Below are 21,700 nucleotides of genomic sequence, written 5' to 3' on the forward strand. Positions count from 1 at the left end.
TACAGGGCTGTGTGATTGACTGGTCCTCTGACATGTGTTTTTTAGTTAATTTGTCCTCAAACAACCTGATTTGACCATCGTAGTTTTTACCAAGTCAGCATTTACACAATACTAAAACTCTCCAGGACTGTTTTAAGGTGGAAAAGCATCAGCAACAGCTACTACTATTACTACTAATACCAAAGAGAAGGTTCCAACTAGGGGTGTGAATGTTTACAAGAAGGTCTAAATGGTTCCATGACTGCATTGTTTTTGTGTACACGGTTGACCGTTTCATATTGGGGGGGGGCGACGTAATTTTTCCTTTTTCCCCCGATGCTATAGAGTGACAGTGTGCAGTCGAGAGAGAAAGAAACGTTGACAGAGAGAGGCAGAGAGGTCTTTATTTTTAGAATTTAGCTTTTTGATTTATAAAAAAAAGTGAAACTGGAGGAGCAGTTAAATAGGATTTAATAATGTAACCAAACACAATTATTTGCGTTAGTATAAGGATACAGTAACTCACAGTCATTAAACAAAAAGTTTTTGTTTATAGATTTTTTCCTAAACGGTTATGATTTACTAACCAGTTACACGTATACACGTGCACACAGGGCAGACGGACTGCGGGTGTAAGTTAGACAGGCTTGGGGGGGCCCAAGGCAGAGGGGGGCCCATCAAAAAAGGCCCCGAACAATGTTATTTAAAAAGATAGAGTGTGTGTGGTTTTTAGAAGTCATTTGACCAGGGGTTGTGTTTATGTACAAGTAACAATTTGGTCATTCATCAATTGAAATATTGTGGTGTTATCTGGCTCAGAGAGGGACCAGTCACTAATCCGTTTTGGACTCTAGACAAACATAGCTTTTACACATGTGTATTGTAAGACCTCCTCTCAGGGGGCCCATCAGGACTTCTTGTATATGGGCCCAGAATTTGGTGCTACGTCCCTGTGTGCACACCCCTAGTTCCAACACTTCTTATACTACTTCAGCAATACAGCTAGACTGGTGAGAGCAGCCTGATCTTGCGAGCTTCTCATTTTTTTCTCTCCCATATATCAGTATGGACTTTATCCAATCTCCTGTCCGGTAGTGAAAGGCAGCACCTGATTGGTTCATGTAGTTGCAGCCTGGACAAACGTTGGGTCAGAATATCGAATAGCCTTTTATATTCTGGCATTTTTAACCCATGTATGATCATGTGTTTTATTCATTTACACTGTCCCCTTCTTAAATAAACTGAATTTTATAAATTCTATTGGAACTATATTGTAACATATCTGGGAAAAACTATTTATTAAAATATCAAAATAAAGTCTTAACAAAATAGTTATATGAGACATCTTGCTGAAAAAGCATGGAGACGAAATGGAAAATGCATGTGATTAGGCAAATGCAATCTCATTACAACCTCTGTGTGTGTGTGTGTGTGTGTGTGTGTGTGTGTGTGTGTGTGTGTGTGTGTGTGTGTGTGTGTGTGTGTGTGCGCGTGTGTGCGCGTGTGTGTGTGTGTGCACGTGTGTGTGTGTGTGAGCGAGAAGTAGATAGAGATAGAGCGAACGGCACGCTCTAAACACACTATTACATCTGCATTTCCACATCTAACATTTGTTCTCATTAAATTGTCATTTTGGTGTATTTGCTTTGGCATTCCTACATTTCACAGTGTTTGCATCAAATTATGCGGTAAATGAGGCACAAACATGTTACTACACTTAGCTTATATAGAGATTGCAGCATGTTAACTACTTAATACTGGCTTTTAATATATCATCACAGCAGCTTCCACAATCTGATACCAAGGATGAGTAACACAAAAAAACTAAAAACTATCTTGGAACTTTGACAACATCTTTAGACTATCTTTCACCTCTTTAAATTGGTACAGTTTATGTTATATGCTTTCTCAATGGAAACTTGAATTCATAGCATTGTGTTCTGCTCTTACATACATTTCATTTGCAGCTTGCCCTACTGCTGGGTAGCTTCAGTGACCATATTCTTAAAGCACTATGCATGTCCGTATTTGGTCGTTTTACTGGAAAAACAAGTTAAAATCCTTGTTATTTTGATTAAAAACTCTAACAATCTACTTGGGACTGAAAAAACATGATTGGACTCGTACAACGAATAAACAAAATTTCTCATCCCAGAGGCAATTTTGCACACAGGCAATTTTCTGTGCTTGCAGGCAACCTGTACACATCTGTTTGTCTATTATAGTAGTGAATGGAGATGGGTGGGAGGGGGGTGGCCCTGGTATTTTTTTTTTGATCATATCAACAACAGCAGCAGGGGACACGGGGCATCCATCATAACCTTACCACCTCTCTCGCTTGCATGTACTTGAACAGGCCCCACAAGTGGGAGCAATTTTCCATTTTCATTTGTTGACCACTTGACCATGTGCTTTCACCGGCTTTGGGGCGGATGAGCTGCTCTCATTCATGGGCGACTTCTCGTCCTGCACGCACCTGGAGCTCTGCTCTGATGCTCCGGGAGATGACTACAGAGTGCAGGCAGCTTAGCACACACACACACACACACACACACACACACACACACACACACACACACACACACACACACACACACACACACACACACACACACACACACACACACACACACACACACAAACACACACACACACACACACACACACACACACACACACACTCACTCACTTATGGACAAATACTGTACAACAGCACAGAGATACACAAAGGAAAAGCAATAAACATATCTCATATTCTCGCTAGTTATTTCCAGTGATTACCCTGGAACACTTTTGTGATATTTTGTGATATTTGCACATATTACATATATAGTTATTCGAGTACTTGCATTGTGTACATAATGTAGTATAAATTGAACTTTACTTATTTACTTTCCTATTCTTATATTATATTGTTAGATTTTTATTGTTTGCTATAACTTGTGGCATTAAGCACATATTATTGACTCTAATTTATTTTCTCTGTGTGTTTTTATCCTAAATCAGACTGAATCCCCCCCCCACCCCACCCCCACCCCCGATCTATAAAGTATTTCTGATTGTGATTCTGAACAAGGAATATATACAGGAAATCCTAGACACTTTATTTAGTCAAAATTGCAATTGCCAAAATAATTATTACGCTTTTGGGTTCCCTGAATGTACACACAACTGCATGTACCCAGTAGTTCGGGTTAAATCCATTATAAATGTGACACAGCCAAGGCACAGCCATGTTGACGGCCACAATCAAAGCACCCACAACAGCGGATCGATCATAAACACAGCTACATCATCCCATGGCTATATTCAGAATCACAGCTGAAGCCTGTGTGAGTCAGCCTTGGCCGGTGTCAGTGAGTATGGCTGAACCAGCTTCACTAGTTATCTATAGAGCTGCAAAGATACAGACATAGCCTGAGCAGACACAGTGAAGGGCACACCAACCCACTCACTCTGTGGTAAGCACCAGTAGCGCTCTGCTACATGATACTAATACAATATCATAATATGTTATCTGTGAACAAGAGAGGATGCAAAATGTATTGTGAACAATCATTTAAAAAAAAATGTAATTCCCACCATGACCTTTGAGGGGCTTGGTACTGTTTTCTACTATATGGGGTAAACCAGAAATTGATAACACGTACCTGTAGAACTTTGTCGCAGGTGATTTCAAAGCTAAGCTAGGCGTGTTATGTATTATAATAAACTTATGGGGCCATTATTATGGCAGAAGTCTTATATACAAATGTGATTGGAGAGTTACCTAACTGTATCTCAATATGTACAATCATATGAAAAAGTTTGGGAACCCCTCTCAGCCGGCATTATAATTGACTCTGCTTTCACAAAAAAAAGATAATAGTGGTATGTCTTTAATTTACCAGGAACAGCTAAGTACTGGGATGTTTTCCAAACAAAGATTTTTTGAAAAGCAGTATTTGGTTGTATGAAATAAAATAAAATGTGAAAAACTGGCTGTGCAAAAATATGGGTACCCTTGTGGTTTTGTTGATTTTAATGCCTGTAACAGCATGTAAAACTGATGACTTTAAACGCAAAGTTGGTTGGATTATGTTGTTAAGCCTTGAACCTCATAGAATTGTCTGTTTAATCATGAGAAAATGTATTTTAGGTGCCTAAATGCAAGTTGCACTTCTGTTTGACTCTCTGCTGAAGTGAGACAGAATGGGATCATCAAAACAGCTCCCAAAAGATCTTAAAAACAAAGATTATTCATTGTCATGGTTTAGGGGAAGGCTACAAGAAGCTTTCCCAAAGGTTTCAATTGTCAATTTCTACTGTAAGGAACGTTGTCAGGGAATGGAAGGACACAGGCACAGTTGCAGTTAAACCCAGGTCTAGCAGACCAAGAAAAGTACAAGAGCGGCATATGCGGCGGATTGTGAGAATGGTTGCAGACAACCCACAGGTCACCTCCAAAGACCTGCAAGAACATCTGGCTGCAGATTGTGTATCTGTACATGGTTCTACAATTCAGTGCAATTTGCACCAAAACATCTGTATGGCCGGGTGATGAGAAGGAAGCCCTTTCTGCGCCCACGCCACAGATACAGTTGCATGGAGTATGCAAAAGCTCATTTAGACAAGCCAGCTTCATATTGGAAGAAAATGCTTTGGACTGATGAGACAAAAATTAAGTTATTTGGTCTTTATAAAAAGCAGATGTTTTGGTGCAAATTGCGCTGAATTGTTGAACGATGTACAGATACACAATCTGCAGCCAGATGTTCTTGCAGGTCTTTGGAGGTGATCTGTGGGTTGTGTGCAACCATTCTCACAATCCTCCACCTATGCCGCTCCTGTTTTTTTCTTGGTCTGCCATGCCTGGGTTTAACTGCCACTATGCCTGTGTCCTTCCATTTCCTGACAACGTTCCCTACAGTCGAAATTGACAATTGAAACCTTTGGGAAAGCTTCTTGTAGCCTTCCCCTAAACCAGGGGTCTCCAACAGGTCGATCGCGAGCTACCGGTAGCTCGCGGGCGGGCTTTCAGTAGCTCGCCTGATAGGTTGACCGACTTGTAAAAAAAAAAAAAAAAAAAAAAAATTTTTTTTTTACAAGTTAAAAATCTGATGAAGGTAAATGCACCTCCTCCCATGGTCAAAACTTGCGATTTGCGGTAAATAAATGTTCATGGGTCTCAAAGCGTTTCTCTATCAGCTGGTGTGTGTGCTGCTCTGCGGCTCTGCATGCGGTCTTTGGCCTTTGCATAAATGTATTTAATCATGTTAAGGGGAAAAGACAATGTATTTATTATTTCAACTATTGAGTTATTTGTAAAACAGCCTGCTAGTGCAGCCATACAAGATTTATTTTCTGATTGTTCAATGCTGCTTTATTTTTATGTTTTAAATTGGGAAATACATGTTCCAAAACGACCAATAACCTCTGTATTTAAAAAGAAATCAAGCAAGTAGGCTAATAATAACCATTAATGACTTATAGGCTATCGCATCACAGTAGGCCTAATTGTCCACAATAATCTCACAACAGCCCCTATCTAAAAAGGAACTTTAAAAATGTACAACTGTAAGGTCAGTTGTCTGTTTTATTCAAATAAGCAGTTGTTTATTTCTGTAGTGCGTATTGGCATCTTTGAGCAAAATACCCCCAAAATTTTCGGCGCGCCGCATTGCGCCGCGCCTCCTCCACACCTCCTCCACACCTTGACCACGTTGACTAAGACATTTCCTGGGGGAAACACTGTTGCGTCACAATAAGAAGTGTAGTATAGACATTGATGTCAATTTTCAGTGATATGTGGCCCACAAAAAGTGTAAAGTAATGTGTTGGACCTTGGACCTTTGATGGGAAATTATTTATGATAAGCATTGGGTATTGCAATTTCACATGTGCACAAACAGAAGCTTAATTCATTTGATGTGTGCTATGTAAATAAATATAAGCGATTTGATACAAGTAGCTCTTGGTCACTTTAATTTTTTCAAAGTAGCTCTCAGTTGAAAAAAGGTTGGAGACCCCTGCCCTAAACCATGACAATGAACAATCTTTGTTTTTCAGATCTTTTGGGAGCTGTTTTGATGATCCCATTCTGTTTCACTTCAGCAGAGAGTCAAAGAGAAGTGCAACTTGCATTTAGGCACCTAAAATACATTTTCTCATGATTAAACAGACAATTATATGAGGTTCAAGGCTTAACAACATAATCCAACCAACTGTGTGTTTAAAGTCATCAGTTTTACATGCTGTTACAGGCATTAAAATCAACAAAACCACAAGGGTACCCATATTTTTGCACAGCCAGTTTTTCACATTTTATTTTATTTCATACAACCAAATACTGCTTTTCAAAAAATCTTTGTTTGGAAAACATCCCAGTACTTAGCTGTTCCTGGTAAATTAAAGACACACCACTTTTATCTTTTTTTTGTGAAAGCAGAGTCAATTATAATGCCGGCTGAGAGGGGTTCCCAAACTTTTTCATATGACTGTATGTACATGATCACATTTGTAAATGTGTAATACAATTTCTCAATACTGAGATTTGTGAACGTGTACTGGAATCTGAACATTTGTATTCAGAATCTGTGTGTGCAAGAGTTGCTGGCGTATTGAGATTTGTATATTCTGACATGGGGTGGAATTACAATGTTTAGGGGTAAAACAAATGAATGAATACATCTATTTATACAATAAAAAACATAAACTTTTTGTAGTTTCATATGGCTTCCTGTTCAATCCTCTTTCTCTGCTTGTTGGCCCTGCTCCCTGGAACCACTTGCTTCTCTCCCTCCGGCCTCCCCCTCTCCTCCTCTCCCTCTCTCTCTCTCCCAGTCCCTCTCTTTCTCTCTCCCTGTCCCTCTCTCCTGCTCTCCCTCTCTCCCCCTCTCCCCCTCTCCTCTCCCTCTCTCCTCTCTCCCTCTCTCCCCCTCCTCTCCCTCTCACTCCCTCTCCCCCTCTCTCCTCTCCCTCTCTCCCTCCATTCATCCAGCGTTCTCCCTCTCTCCAGACAATGGGAGTGGGGCTGCAGCCAGCCGCCGGGCCCCTCAGGCCCAACTGAGGCTTTTCACAGTGAAGCCCAAGGGCTCCAGGGTAAATCCTACAACTTGGCATGCTAGCGTGCCAGCTAGCGGGATGCCAATGTCCGCCAGCATTGCTGTACTCTTCATTTGCAAACCTCCTCTCTTTGTTTTACAGTGTGTGTGTGTCTCTATGGCTGTATGTTTCTATCTCCAGGCTTTGTCTTCTATTCCTTGGCTTTTTCCATCTTCTTTAGTTCTTCTTTATCCCTGTCTTGGCACAGACCATGAAGTGCTGCATGTCTCCTCTTTACCAGGCGTGCCACATCTAGATTTTAAAATAAGGCTTTATTCTCACAATATTACTGTTGAAAAGGTTACATTTAAAAATGTCTTCCATATAAAATGCTTTCACTAAAGTTGAATTACTTTATTAGTCAATGGCTACATTGAAATTGACCTCTCAAGTTACTGCCCCTGGAGCAGTTTGGGGTTAAATGTCTTGCTCAAGGACACAATGTTAGGAGATGGTGGGCACTGTAGATGTAATAGCAGCCACCACTAGTTTTTCACAAGCAACACTCCTGTCCCGTGCCGGGGATCGAACCAGCGTCCTCATGGTTAGTGGCAGTGGCGGCTGGTGAATTTTCTTTTAGGTGGGGCTGAAAGTTTCTAAACCAAACCCCTGTAGAGGGATCTGGGGGGGATCCTCCCCCAGAAGATTTTTTTGTGATTTTCACATACAAATGAAGCATTCTGGTGCATTCTGACAAAATAATAAAGACAAAATAGAAAATTTCCTTACAAAGACAAATGGGGCAGGGGAACTAGGTTTTAACTACATTTATTTGCCTTGTAGAATTCAACAAGATTAAAAGTGCAAATACATCAATAACAATTGAGAATTATACACAAGTTAACATTCTCTCTCTCTCTCTGGCGTTAATCGGTATCACACCCAGAAGTACAAGCCTTCAAAGACTGAATAAGAGATAATAAAAGTTGAAATAAATCATCAGCAAGTGCTGGGAAACAAGTGATTATGATCACTGATAAAATTAATACATAAACACAAATTGTGACCATATGTCTTGTGTGCGTCACACCACCATAGGTTTGCAGAGAACTATATATACAGGTATATACAATATGCACACTAAAGGCATGATGCCAACATAGGTTTGCAGAGAATTATTTACAATATGCACACTAAAGGCATGATGCAAACATAGGCAATAGGTGAGGTTCTAGTGTTATGCACTTGACAATCGCATAAACAACCAATGAGATAATGATAAGTCTAGCAGTAATCATACATGCTCAAAGTTTAAAAAAGCACTGCATAATATTTTGAGCTGCACTACTCATAGACTGTAGAAGAGGGGGGAAAGCTGCTACTACAACTGCTAATAGGGATGCTAACGGACCACGAGCAGAGAGTTGTGTATCTCCTGCTCTGACCGCAGTTGGGAGGGACTGCTGCGCGAGGACCGGGCCGCCTGTCAGTGCTCTGTGACGGGGAAGGGGCCGGGGAGTCTCCCGCTGCTCGTTGAGAAGAGTTAAAAGTGATACTTGTCTTGGCGAAAAAGTCACCAATAACACCAGAAAAAAAGCTAGAGTTGTCGCTTGTAGCTGTTTAGAAAAAAAAGTCGCCAGGGGGGTTGAAAAGTCGCTAAATATAGCGACAAAATCGCTAAGTTGGCAACACTGCACGCGACTCCGCGAGCAACTGATCCGAACGTTGTTGTTATTGTTGCCAGGTACTGGGCGCCAATGCCAGCGCCCCAAACCCTTCGTTAAAGATGAATGGCAATAGAAATTGATATGGCCACTCTGAGTAAATGAGGGTTTGGGGCGCTGTGAAATGGCCCCCGTAGAAGCTAAATGCTTGAATTTCGCCATTAAATGTAAATACAGTGGCAGAATATAAATTCAGTGTGCATAAGTAAAATTAAATAGTTAAGTTGCCTCAAATTAACACACACAAAAAAAAGATTATTTTTTTCTTTTTTTTTTTTTTGGAGGGGGGGGTGCCCTAGCGCCCTCTATGGGCCAGCCGCGACTGGTTAGTGGCCTCTCTTTCCTCTAGGTCTAGGCCATCCTAATACTACTGTTAAGGTGCAAACACACCACACGCGTTACACTCGTACAGACGCGTATCAAATCTGCAATTTTTCCATAGGGAACCATTGGTTTACGCACGTGCATGGCGCGTAGATGCGTTACTCGCGCTAAAGCAACATTTTAGCCACGTTAGCCACGTATGAGCCGCGTATATTCGCACCTAACGCCCCTAAGCACCTACGTGCGAAGTTCAACAAATTTCAACTTTTTACGCTCCTACGCATGACGATTAGCCACGTTGGCCAATCAGCGTTAGGCTTGGCCCGACGTCACATACATTGGCACGGTCGGAGAACAGTATACACAGAGGCTGAGTGACACCGAGGAGGAAAATGTATTGCAGGCGGCCCGGTGCTGTATGACAGCAGCTCGGGAATAGAGGACGTGGGCAAAGTAAACCAGGAGAATGGACTTCCTGGTTAATTCAGTGAATATGTGTGGCTGTGCTTTAGCCGTATAGCATTAGTTAACTCACCCTGTTGTGTGCGGGTGGCTAGCGCCTCATATTATGAACCCAAACATGACAGCTATGTCCGGGGGACTTTCACAACAAGTACAGCGAAGCACCGGTGTTGATCTACGCCAGCCACGGTCCCCTGTCACAGCCAGGTAGGGTAATGTTGGCTACTTGCCTTTATGTTGTGCCGCCGTGCACCGATGCTGCTGTAACTGTGTTTGTTATGTAGCTGCCGTGAATATGCAATGCTGTTTTAATGCTAGGTTATTTGTGCTGTTCAGTTTGTCTTTTGGCACAGTTGTTGGCCGTGTTGTTGTTGTTTTTGTGCGGACATGCACGCTGTTGTGTCGGGTTGGGTCTGATCGCAGCCATGGTTGATTAGGGGAAATAGTCGTTAAAGAAACCAGTGTACATTTAATTATTAGCTTCCAGTACAACAGATATTATAATTTTTTTCAACACAAATAGTCCTTGCTACTGACTGATGCTGCAACCGCGTTTACTGCCACAACTCAACAAATCCTATACACAACCACTCTGTGTCTAGCAACACACACACACACACACACACACACGCACACACACACGCACACACACTGCACTGCCCTTTGCGTTATCATGAGCCAGAGGGCCAGTGAAGGAGTGGGCTGGACAGCTATATAAAAGGCCAATGGCATGAAGAGTGATGGGGCCCGGGACACTGTATCCGCTATTCGGCCTTCATTTGCTCCATCTGACCTGCTCCTCTGCCCCCCCCCCTTCCTTCTCCTTTCATTTACGCCTTTATGGAATCATTTGCATATTGCATTGGCTCTGCTGTTTTTTTTGTTTTTTATTGAGGTCGTTTTTATCAGCGTCGCATGGCAGTCGTGACAACAATAAATCCAGTTTTACTCCCAGACAAGGATGACCTTTTTGTTCTTTGTCTAATCAAGCTGTTCCAGGTTAAGTCCATACACAGACAACAGGCCTGTCTCTCTTCCTCCGTTTGTCTCTGGTTATCAGCTGAATAAATAGAGTGATCCCAGGCTGTGTTTGGGTTGGTGGAAGAGGGGTAACAGGGAGGGAGTAAGGTAGAGGAATAAGGCAGCAGGCTAGAGTCAATGATTGGAGAAGCATACATAGATATACACACATACACTGACAGGTATCGGTAAGCAGGCAGGTTTACAGGTGAAAGATTTACTCTGCGTTCCAATCCCCATACTTTCCTGATATTTAGTACGGTAGAAAAAGATTTAGGATATATCCCAGTTCTCGTGGTCAGATTTAGCATGCTTAAAAAATACCCGGTTGCCTACTACTACATCTGCTCGAGATTTTTTTGTGATGAAATAAGCATGCTAAGTGGGCAATTCTAACCTACAATCCAGTGCACACCTGAAGGTGACGTCACATCGAAGGAGCCTTCGTATGAAAACAACCGGGGATGCGGCGGATATAATAGCAAGAGGCAAAATCAAGGGGCAATGTTATGATGAAATCATTCTGCATGTTCTCAATGCTTGCACCTTTCAGTACTTTTAAAGTTTAGTATTGGCACTTTTAATCAAGTGGTATTGTAATAGGTGTCTTGTTACTAGTAACAGAGAACATTTTCTAGTAAAGTATCTAGTCTCACTCAGGTATGGTTTTCAGGTTCTCTTTACAACACTTGCAGTCAGATTATGTGAACTTGAAACAGTCAAAGTGTGTGGGTGTATGACAGGTCTGGAACAGGGAAAACAATACTTATACACCCTGCTTTTGTTGTCAACAGGTAGAGTGTAAGTCACTCCCTCACCTGTATGCACGATATCAAAAGAACTCTTCAAGTAGTTTTAGCTCATCATAAAAATGGTTTTGGCATTTGTACACGAATGTAGTGTATATGTTGATGAAAGGTTGAATCCAATTTGAAAGTATTTTGAAACTTATCAACAAATAAAATCAATGTAATATCAAAGATAGAATACCATAATGACTGTATTCTACTGATGGAGTACAACAAGAAAAAGCAGGACAAAATAACACATTGTTTAATGTAATATTGTCCAATGTGTTTGACGGAAAGTCCGTAGTGGATTTTTTACTCGGACACTAATGCTGAGCAAGTGCTGCTATTTGATTTCAAGCAATACCAATTCCAGAATACTGACACTTGTACATTTTCACCTTTTTGTATCAATCCCCACTCAATCAAGAGTCACCTTCAGTATATCAAGTATTAGTCTTTATCAGTAAATCATCAGCAGTAAATGAACAGGATACCATTAAACACTCCTATAGTTTCTCTGGTCCCTCCTAACCTACAGTATCACCCTGGCAAGTTAAGATACTCTACACCTGAGCGTCTCAATTTGTTCAGTGATTGCTACATCTGCACCTGCAGCCCTCTGTGTACCCCCCTCACACACACGCGCGCGCACACACACACACACACACACACACACACACACACACACACACACACACACACACACACACACACACACACACACACACACACACACACACACACACACACACACACACACACACACACACACACACACACACACACACACACACACACACACACACACACACACACACACACACACACACACACAAACACACACACACACACACCTACCTCCCTTAGCACTGAACTGCGACCTGATCTGAGACAGCTGCTGCAAAGGATTAAGTCTGGTTATTAAACAAACACAGCTCTGCAGCGCTTGGCGGGGGCCAGGGGCAGGGGGCCAGCTCCAGGGCCCGCTGAGAGTGAGCTATCCCTGGGGAGAGGTAGAGAGAAGGGCCCCTGTGTAATCTGATGAGCCCCTAAAGCTCTTCATCAGGGCTGTGCTGAGAAAGACTTGTTGTGTCTTCACATCCGTATGCATTTACCATAGAGAGAGGACGCTTCACGTTATCAGTTCCAAATGCAAGGGCATAGGTTTCATTGGGATGACGCATTGAGCTGGGGGTGGGAGGTTCCTCATGGTCCATCTGAATGTGTTTAATTGAGGGAATATTCAAAATCCAGCGCAAAATTGCCCCATTCCTATGCAAATAAGTCTTCTTGCAAATAGCACCTTATCCTCAAAGGCCAGTGCTAATTGCAACAGGCCGTTTAAATTATACTGAATTGATATTGAGTCATATTATGGGGGAAATCTACAGGAAGTGGGTTTTGTACTTACATAGGTAAGAAAGTGAAGTGTATTAGGTTAACAGCCGGTTAGATGGTATGGTCCACTTTAGGGGTGTCTGAAATTGTTTGGAAATATGTAGTCAAACAACGAAGGATATATTGATCTTTTCACATCATGAACTGTGATTTTCACACATGTACCTCTTCTAAATATTGAGGGGGGTATGTCCCCTGCATTCCCCCCATAAAACCATATGCCAATGTCCATATGCATAGCTTGAGTGAGGCAGTCATTTTCACAGCCGATGGCCTTTCAGCCCTTGACAGTTAAAGGACTGATCACAGCTCCATTTCAGATAAAGGTGAAGTGTCTTCCTCCTCTACCTTTTGGTTCTTTTGTCACTCCAGACAGAGGTCATGTCCAAAGATTAACTCAGAGAAGCAGCGCCAAACGCTGCAGGGAACATCTATCACTCGCACATGCAATCATGCTAAATGTGTCTTTTGCATCCCCCCTTTGTTTCAAAAGAAGGAAGGCAAGAAGGGGAAAGGGGGGTTTCCATCTCTCTTGTAGATGACAGTCCCCATTAAAACGCTGAGCGTGCTGAGGACTGAGCCTGTGAGACGGCCGCAACTTGTTTCTCACACTGTTGTGACAGCGAATGCAAATAGCCCGACTTTCCCCCCGGAGAGGCACGGAGAGTGGCAGGCGGGAGAAATGCATAAAAAGAGGAGTGTTAAAAAAAGAAAGATGAGTAGGACCGAAAAAATGACTCTGTTAATGACTTCTCCTTCCTCGGCCCTGCCATCAAAATATTATATCAATAATTGCAGGGGAAAAATTAAACAAGTAAAACAATGAGACGGCCCCGGGCGGGGGCTGCCTTCCCCCCCTCCAAATGAGTCTGTGCATTTTAGAAGAAGGTCACTTCCTCCTCTGCTTCCCTAACAGCCCCTCCCCCGCTTCCATCTGATCACTGACACATTCTTCGGCGTGATAGCGCTGACCTGAGTTTGAATTTAGAGTGTTCATTAATAGCATATTATGCCATATGCTGGCTGCACTGTCTTATTGTAATGTCTGGCACTGGTTTAAGAATTTGTAATTAGTGCTGTTATAATGAAGGGAACTGTAGGGGTTAATGCTAACTGTGGCGCAAGAAAGAGATTTGCACTTTGGATCACAAACTGGTTTGGATGGTTTATCTGCTGACCCAATGGCTCACCAACTGCACACTGGGAAAATACCTGGTTTAACAAGCGTTTCAGAGGCATAAAATCGGTCCCTGCGGAAATTTTTAGTGATGCATATTTGGTGTTTATTTGATCATTATGAATCACTCACTATTGATCACTATTAGCAGCCAGGAGAATGAGACAGGTCAGTCATGGCCTGAGAGACCACGAGCTCCCAGGCAGCAGGCTGGTGCTATGGGAACCAACACACGGGCATCGGTCAAGAGGACGTCACACACCAAACTACGTAGACATACTTCTGAAAGATGTGGGAGCAGAAAGCACTGGCGAACTAGCCAGATGCATGGAGGATCCAGAGGATTGGAAGCACCACTGGAGGACAGTTTGGAAACTCCCTTGCGAATGCGAGTTTGTGACGCCAACAGTCGCATCCCAGTGAGACAGGGGCTTTAGGCAGTGTTGTCCTGGCGTATATAGCAGCTTTTTGCTCCACACACTCAGCCCTGGTTGTGTTTCCTCACATGCCTCCACCGTGTTCCCACCAGAACTAATTCTCATTCATAATGATCTTCATGGGCGGCATTGAAGGATGAGGGTTTGAGCGGCTTTTTGCCTTGGCGCTGGCCCAGCACTCGCAGCCCTGATGTGCTCTCATAATTATGCTGTCCGTGTTAAATGCCTATTGTGTCAAATGTGCAGTGCAGCTGCCAACAAAATGGAGAAAATGGAAGGGATTGTGTTCCATCTCCAGTTCAGTAAATAATAATTGCATACAATGTGGGTTATGCTTAAAACCCTATCCTCATAAAAGATATTCATTCTGGGAGAAATGTATGGAATAAGACAATGACACAAGGAAGTCTTGTGTTGGCTGCTGAAAACAGACACACACACACACACACGCAGGCACGCACGCACACACACACACACACACACACACACACACACACACACACACACACACACACACACACACACAGATTAGCAAGGAGAAGCTGCTACTAACCATGCTCACACAGCCAAATACAAGTTTCAACTGTGTGTTTCAGTTTCAGTTCAGTTTATTTCGATCACACAGATTCACAACATTACATACATAAGTAAAAAAGAAACACAAAAAAACTAAACAAAAAAAAATCATTCATCAGTCAGCTTGATTTATACATTGACATTGCTATAATTAACTGTATATGTTATACATAATACATGTAAAGTTATGACACAAGACAAAATAAATCCACAATACATAATTCACATTGCCATTCATGCCTCACTTTTATATTTGTTAAGCATCTTCTTTTTCAGTATTTTTTTAAATCTTTGTACCGTGTTGCACATTTTAATTTCTTCATCCAAGAAAATTCTACATTTAAGTGCGTTTGAGTTTATACATAATGTATTGGTTGGTTCAAGATATTCTGCTCTATTAATGATTCTGATTGCCCTCTTTTGTAAAATAAAAATAGGGTTGGTAACAGTTTTGTACGCGTTTACCCATATTTCCACACAGTATGTAATGTATGGTAATATTAAGGAACAGTATATGTGTAATGATTTTGAATCGAGTACATCTTTTGTTTTATATAGTATTGCGGTGGACATGGATACTTTTTCTTTTTACTTGTTTTATATGTGGTTTCCAGCATAATCTGTGCTCTATGATCACTCCTAAGAATTTGTTTTCATAGAACTTAGTTTTCTTTAAGTTTAAAGACAACTTATTAATATCAAACCATCGTTTTAGGATTTTCAGTTATTTCTCCACTGTATCCATGTGAGTTTGTTCCTATATCTGAACCAATGATTAGGTTCTCAATTATTTTCTGTCATGCCCCCCCTCCCCCCTAGGGGACAGAATTTTTTTCGCGCCCCCCCTAAATTGAAATACTATTGAGAACCTGCTAATATTTATTTATTTATCTGTACAAAACCACTGTATGAGTTTCTGGCATGAGCATTCTGCATACAATCACCTTATTATCAGATTAGATAACAACAATTAGCTGAGATAACTTCTGCAGCAAAAAAACTCAAAGTTCAGTTTATTAGCTCAATTTGTAACATTTAAACAAGACTGCTCAGTCTGTGTGAATCTCAGGACAGAGAAACAAGAGCAAATGATTCACTGAGGTTTGCATTTCATTCAAAACATTTTTAAACTGTAAACATAGTTAAGGTGGTGTTTTTATTATTATTATAGGCCAATAGGCCTTCTGTGAAGCGATTAATTAATAAGCAATGTTATTATTATTAAGTTATTACTTGCTTGATTTATTTTTAAATAGCCTACAGCAGGGCTATTCAATAGGCGGCCCGCGGGCCAGGTGCGGCCCGCGAAGGAATATTTACTGGCCCCCGCCTTGACTACCGACCGTCCCCAAAAAAAAAAAAAAAAATTGTATTTTTAGTGGTGCACAATCAATGTACTAGCACGTGTGATGTGTGCTTTTGCATGGTCATAACTGCACGAAAGGCCGCGATCTGCAGTAAATAAATGTGCACATGTGTCTCCAAGCTTTTCTCTATCAGCTGCTCTGTGTATGCAGCTTTGCGGGCGCGATTGTACCGCAGTGTAAGTGTATTGTCCATTATTTGTATTTAGTGTGTCTGCATAATATTGCACCAGTAGAACTTTGCATGTTTGCACAAAATTTGTACCTTCACATAGCAAGCAAAATTGCACAACTGTAAAGTCAGTGTCTGTAGTTTTTTTGTATTCAAATAAGCAGTTTATTTCTGTACTGTGCATTGGCATCTTTGAGCAAAATACAGCCAAAATTTTTGCCGCGGCGCAGGCCTCCCATGACCCTGGACAGTGACCCCTTGACAAACACATTTTTTGGGGGAACCACTGTAAGGTGTTGCACTTAGAGTAGCCTACATTTATTTATATGTTTTTTGATAAGCTGTTGCACTCTTAGTAAACCTAGGCTTACCTGTATTTTGATAAGCTGTTGCACTTAGAGTACATTTATTTCTATGTATTTTGATAGACTGTTGAAGAGTTAACCTATTGTGTTTTCCTGAACTGATAAGATTGTTAAACACTTAAACAACAGGCAGCCTATGTTAATCAAATAGGGATTTTTTTTTGATAAGCTGGTGAACTCTATTTGATAAAATAAAGACAATATATGCACTCCTATGTCGTTGTAGTGTTTTATAGTATATGTAGCTATTGATGTGATGCTCATCAATTTTAAGCATTTTTTTCTGGCCCCTCATTTTGGATCATTTCCACCAACCGGCCCCCATTCAAAACTAATTGAATAGCCCTGGCCTACAGAGACACATGTGGACATTTATTTACTGCAAATTGCGGCCTTTCGCGCGGATATGACCATACACAAGCACACATCGCGCTTGCTAGCACTTGAAAAAAAAAAAAATATGTAGCCTATATTTTTTATTTTATTTTTTTGGTCAGTTGGAATTCAAGGCAGCCCGCGCCCCCCCGACAACTCACGGCGCCCCCCCCCCCTCCGGTGCGCCCCACCATTTGAGAAGCACTGGATTAATCAAACATGGACTGTCCTTTCTCAATATGTAGTAAATTAATGCAGACTTCACCTAACAAAGGGAAGAGTTTGCACCAATAAAGAACTAAATGGTTCAAACAAAGATTATCAGGCCATAGGTCGAGAGCTGAACAACACTACATCAACAACATTTTGATTTTCGGCAAAAGTTCCTGGGCATAAGAGCAGAGGCACGGGGGGAATAAATTCTGCTGCTCTCCTAGCAGTTTCAAACTCATCATTACATATCTGAGGCTATAAGTAATCACTGAATGACACCTGCACACTGAAAAGTTGCTAAATGATTTTGATATTATGGATACAGATTAAAAAAAAAGTGACAGGTCCACTTGTATTTCCTGTTAGAAGAAAAATATCAACAAATTGATCCACTGTGTGCATAAAATGTCATATTAATTGTCCGACAATATAGGCTGTAAATGGATTTACGTTTAAACTGCATCATAAATGATTAAACCTAATGTTGAGGGAATAAAATATAAGAAAAAAGCATTATTTCTGAAGTTTGACTTAATTAGAAAGGCCCTTTTGTCAGGCTTAAAACACATTAAAGCACACACAAGGCTTATTTTCTCTCTGAAACTAAAGGGAGATGATAGAGAGAATGGTCAGACAGACAGATTTCTTCCTGGCGGTTTGTTTTTTTAATATTATTATAGACTAGTATTGTTGCTTGATTAAGATGGGATCTGTGTTTTTATTTCTTTAAAAACAAATTTAAAATATTAAGGACATTTACCTTGACCGGTGGTCGTAAGTGACTTGTGGTTTATTTGAATGTGTTCTTGTTTGCTTGGTAATGACATTGATTTAGAATACTTGATGTATTTTGTGATGTACTGTGTAATATTGGTATGCTCTTGATGCTTTCAGTCACCAAGGCTGTGTTCCAATCAAAGGTGTTGAGCTTCATTTTAAATCATTGTATTCCACTGATTAAAGTTCATGGTCACTGCTTGAATTGGGTGGTTATGTAGATAACAATCGCCGTGACGTCATCATGAATTTTTTTTTTATTAAGTAGTTTAATTATGGGATGATTGCTCTGAAGGCCTGGGTGTAAAAGACACGGCCTGGCAGATGTATGCTTAGTTAATTCTTAACTAATTATTATAAGTCTGATTATTACATGTTGTACAGCATGTGTATGCATGCCACACATTCTGCGAAAAAATTAGATTTTCGGCAAAAGTTCCTGGGCATAAGAGCAGAGGCGCGGGGGGAATAAATTCTGCTGCTCTCCTTGCACATGACAGTGCACATAAATATTCAATAAATTAGCTGCGGCCGTTTTATAGATTGATCAGTCATCTCTGGCACACTGTGACAGGCAATGCTGGGGCTGAAATATTAATGCTGACAAATTAGGGATTTTTTTCTGAGTAAATGATGTCACATTGCACGGCTTCACTCAAATTGACTCCCTGGCACGAGGGCACATTTGCCAGCTCTGTAATATACTGGCCTCCCCTTAGCGTTCCAAAAGCCCTTTACCCTCCTCTATCTCATCCCTCGCTCTCTCCCTCGCTCTCGCTCCAGACTCAAAATGACATTCATTATTTTATCGTTAACTAGGAGTCATTCTTTTTTTTTCCTGCAGACCAGGAACTAAAGAGAAAAAGGAAAAGAGGAGAAAATGAGGCACCCGAAAGGCCAAATCACAGCTTGGCTAGGTTTCACACGTGGCAATTGGAGCTCTTCTCTTGGTGACCCGCGGCCCCCTGTTTGAAATGGCAGAGTGTGTGTGTGTGTGTGTGTGTGTGTCTTGGTGTGTCGTTGTATCGCTGTAGCAGGCGAAGAATGTGAGTGACTCTCTGGGGAAATCCAGCTGCATGTACCAGGCAGAGCGAGGCTGGGTCGGGGGGTTGAGGGCCACAGACTGTCTGTCACAGTCTCCAGCAAGGATTTCACAAGCAGCTCCAATCACAGACGGACAGAATCAGGCCTCGGCTCACTCACCGATATGTCACCATAGTAAATACAATTAGACACTCTCTATGCCTCCGTGTGAATGCAGGGACAAGCACTCACAATTATTCATGAACATCGTAGTTGGTGGTGTAGTGGTTAGATCTGTGTAGTGGTTTTGGTCTGTGTGAGGGGAAAGATATTAGAATAACTCTTGACCCACCAACATGCACCTGTTCCTTTGCTTATTGTCTTGTCTTGGCCTTTGATCCAGTTTTACCAACTTCAGCCATGTGTAACAAAATTTATACCTGCTTAGCACCAAGCAGAAGGCAGCCATAGTGACTTAACTCTTGTATTGTTTTCACTTTTTGGACCCTCTGGTACTGTTTTCAAATTATTTGGGTTTTGAAAGGACTACAGATTTTTTTTTTAAACATACAAATATTTAACATATATTGCCTTTATCTCAATTCCAAGCCATATATATAAAACATTTGTGATCAACGATTGTAATAATACAGTATTTGCTAAATGACATTCACCAATGAAAGTGTAATTAGTTTTTTTCATTATAAGAAAAGTTATAACATATGCTATTATTAAGACTTGGCATACATTTAGTTCAAATTGAAATGCAAATATTGGCAGCTAGATGGTCAAATGTTTTTCTCTTGGGTTGGTGGGGAATGAAAACATGGTTAAAAGAGAGGCATAGTTGAAATTACAAAATATTCCAAATGAATGATAAGGGGTGTCTGCTGGTGTGTAAATATGCCACAGTTTGCTGCTGTATAAGTCTAAAATACATATGTCAATATTTTAGTTATACATGTCATGTAGAAATATCGCTTTAACACACTAATAAGTGGGGGGTAAAGCGGGTCGACCTTTTACATGGCAGATGAGGGTCCATTATTTAAACAGAACGCAAAAATGTGGATCTCTTCATTTTCTAAATTCTTCTAATCGTCAGACTGTTTTGAGTTAGATGAAGGTTTCCAATCATATTCAGCCTGATCTAATTGTTTACGCCAGTTATAATTATCAATTTAAAACTCCAAAGGTTGACGAGATAGGCTAACAAAATAAAACACCATATCCAAAAATGGAATGGAATGTTATTAGATTGACTGTTTTTCCAAGACCATATATTATGGTTCATATCCCCCAAAAATCGATGTATTCTTTAATTCATCCCATATTTCATTATAATAAATACATAATAAATGCATTGGTTGATAATTTTTTATTTATTTAAATATACATGTGTACAAATTCCCCAAGACTCTCTCTGAACTTAAACTAAGTTGTTTGCTTCGTAGGTGATAATATTTACAGAATATTTGTAATGCTTTCCAAAGGCAAAAAAATATATAAATATTGTCCACCAGCTACGTCGTTATATATGATCTCCTTATCATTTTGGTACAAATTGTGTCCCTATACCTCTCTGGGGGGAATGTTGCGTGTTATGTAATGTTGCTGAGTGAGACGTACAGCCCGACTTCACATTTACTTATGCATGGCTTCTGTAATTTACCCTTGTGCGTTTTCTAGTGGACAGAAAAGAAAAGGCCCCACTCAGCAATAAGGCTCAGCTCATCTGCTGCTAGTCAGCCTGTAATGAATGAGGCCTGCGTCTCCAATCAATACTATCTGTGAGGAATCACCAGCTGGCCGGACAGCCACAGTGTGTGTGTGTGTGTGTGTGTGTGTGTGTGTGTGTGTGTGTGTGTGTGTGTGTGTGTGTGTGTGTGTGTGTGTGTGTGTGTGTGTGTGTGTGTGTGTGTGTGTGTGTGAGAGAGTGTGTGTGGAGTTACTGGTTGGTTTGCTGTACCTCTCATGTATGTGATGGCATTTCCTTGTTTGGGTGGGTTTTGTCAGCGCTGCATGTAAACCTAAATGGGGTGGTCCCATATTGTATGGGCCTTCACTCAGAATAGATGTACAGAAACATTTTAGTGAAGCTTACAAAATCAGATTTCTCTCCTCTGAATTTGTAGTTAATACATGATGTGCAGAGCAGAAATACAGTTATCAAACAAACTCTCATGCTAGGAAGGCCTTGATTGTAGCAGTGCTTTTTTTAATCAGAGAAAGAAACATAAGTTACTAAAAGTGAAATGTTGACAGAGTTTCCCAATTTTTTTGATTATTTGCTGTTGTTATTTGCACTGGAATCAATGCCACTTTTACTTTTGTGTCAAAGATACAGATTTTTTAAAGACATAAACTGCTGGAAATAAAACGTATTTCTCAAAACCCAATGAAGACATGCCTGTCGTATTTATTTCTTATCTTTTTTAAAACATTTTTAAAAACTTTTTCATGGACCAGCTGTTAACCTGGAATGTGTTTTATTATAATA

This window comes from Ammodytes marinus, assembly GCF_949987685.1.
Source record: "Ammodytes marinus genome assembly, chromosome: 3".
Lineage (NCBI taxonomy): Eukaryota > Metazoa > Chordata > Actinopteri > Uranoscopiformes > Ammodytidae > Ammodytes > Ammodytes marinus.